Source organism: Austrofundulus limnaeus, unplaced genomic scaffold (genome assembly GCF_001266775.1).
Source record: "Austrofundulus limnaeus strain Quisiro unplaced genomic scaffold, Austrofundulus_limnaeus-1.0 Scaffold298, whole genome shotgun sequence".
NCBI classification, from domain to species: Eukaryota; Metazoa; Chordata; class Actinopteri; order Cyprinodontiformes; family Rivulidae; genus Austrofundulus; species Austrofundulus limnaeus.
Window position 1 is genome coordinate 204,572 of NW_013952700.1, and position 2,559 is coordinate 207,130.

Genomic DNA, 2,559 nt, shown 5'->3' on the forward strand with positions numbered 1-2,559 from the left:
CAGGCTGAGTCATTTCTACCTTCTCCTCTCTGTCAACGCTCTCTGGTTTCATTTAAAAGAGACAATCGTCAGATATTGTCAGAGATTAAACTTCAGAGTGGATATAGCTCGCTAGCAGCCTCGCACCGAGGACCTATCCACGTCATCATTTACCCAGAATGCTTTGTGTGTAAATATAATGGCTCCGTCCGTGTAAAAATATATTTAAAAAAATTACAAATCTAAACAGCCTACAGTATTTTTACAGTCTTTTATAGTTAAAATAAATGTTTATCAAATAAAGTTTAATGTTACAACTAATCGTGGATCCCTTTAATAATTATTCTATTGAACCAAAATTGAAAAACGACTAATATTTCTTTGTTGCTATTTTTTAATAAAAGTTGCAGACTCAAACAAACCATTTCTCTGCTCTCACCAACAATTGTCAGAAAAGGCTGATAAATCAGACTGACTCTACAGACATGGTCAGATAAAATAGTTTAATCAATAAATACTTTTTAAACAAATCTCGAACAAATTATAAAAATAGAAAATGTCCTGTTGGCACATRAACATTAAAGCCACAAACCCCTCCCTGTGACTCATGGACTTGGGAGATCCAGTCAAAMGTTCTGCAGGTACAAAAATAGCCCCAGAGATTGACGCATATATGTTACATTGTTATAGTAAATATAAAATCATTCAGAAAGTATTCACTATTCACTAGCTTCCTTAGGAGTAGGGGAAAGGTTCCAGGATTTTGAACAGGAAGTGAGGAAGAAAAAGGCTGAACGGACTGCAGGATGCAGAAAACAGTTCTGACAATGTTAAATCAGCCTTACAGAGCTCAGAGTTCAGGTGGAGGGTTGGTCAGGCTCGTCTGAAGGAATGTCATCCCATCTGACTGACTTCCTTCCAGAGTGAATCAGTCCGTATAGAGCGGGTGTGTTTCAGTGGTTCAGCCTGAGCTTTTAGCTGTAATGAAATGTGTTTAAGATAAAAAAAAGTCATATTTATTGCTCTGATATGAGGCAAAAGTGTCACACAGAGGAGGTTATAAACAGAGTGAGAGGGCGAGCACAGAGCTGGTCCTTGTTTCCTCTCATGAAAGGGTGTGGTGGGGTGGAGGGGATGTGAGCGAGGACATTCTTTGTTCTCACTGCAGTAATAAAAATAATCAGTTTGGTGATTTTTTTTTTTAATCACAGCTATGAACATTTTATTTCAGGCCTTTTTGGACAAATCCTCTGAACAGCAGGAGGTGGAACAGAGAGCAGAGCTCAGCACTTCACACAAAGCAACTTCATGTTTGAGCAGTAGGAATAGTTTTTTCTATCGTAACTTTATTAAATCTAAACTTTAGCCAATTAGAGTAATTTTGATTTATGTTCATTTTCAAATCTGCATCCTGTACTGTAACAGTGACAAGGAGTCGTGTATTTTTAAGATTTAAACAAAATATCTGTAACTTTGTAATTTTTCAGCATGAGATGATCGTTTTTTTTAATCTGTGACATGAAAAGCGTTTTATTCCTAAGAAATGCTAGATTTTTATTTTAAACAATTCTCTGACAGTTAATTTCTGTCATTCTTTTATTAGTGCTTTTCTGCAGTTTTATTTAAAAAGTGGTGCTTACAGCCTTTAACTTCACTCACCTCTGTATCAACAGTCCTGCAGCCTCCTTTACATGAAAATAACAACCCCAAACCCAAAACATGTCAAATAAATAAGAACAGAATGTAACTTTTCATAAATTCATATTTTACTCACAYTAGAATATAATAATCAAATGTTTAAGAACATGAGGTCATTTTGAATTTTATGGTAGCAAGACTCCATGTTTTGAACTTAGAAGCATCCATTTAGTCTGTAAATGTCCAGGAAAAAAAGAGACCACGTTGTTGGACTTACTGGAGATGAACGTGGTGACATTTTTAGCTGATCGACAGTCAAACTTTGTTGGATTTCTTTAGTTTGATGCATGTTGCTGACAGGTCAGGACTGCAGGCAGGTGTGAAGCCATCCTGTTTTCATGGATGTATGGGAGAATAATTTCTTCTAAAACCTTAATACGTTTTTCTGCAATAATTGTGCCTTTTCAGATGTGCAAGCTGCCCATGCCAGAAGCACCAGTGCACCCCCATATCATCAGAGAGGCTTCTTTTTGAACTGTTCGCTGATAACAGGCTGGATGATCTCTCTCTGCTTTATTACGAAGGACGTGGCATCCATGCTTTAATTAAAAAATTAAAACTTTTGGACTGTGCGCACCATTTTCTCATTTTTTAACAAGGTCCTGAAACCTAACAGGACGGAATCAGCAAGTCAGATATGGGGGTAAAAGTTACGTGATATTTCAGTTTCAGTTTCAATTCTTTATTCATTTCATTAAAACAAAACAAACATGTGAATGGTCCCCCACAGTCACTTTGAAACATTCCAGTGGAGAGATCCATGCATGCTCACAACTGCACACAAACAGGTGTTTACATCCTGGGTTTTCTATTCGGGCACTGACTGAATGGTATGTGTATGTATCGATTATGTGTATATGTGTATGTGTGTGTGTGTGTGTG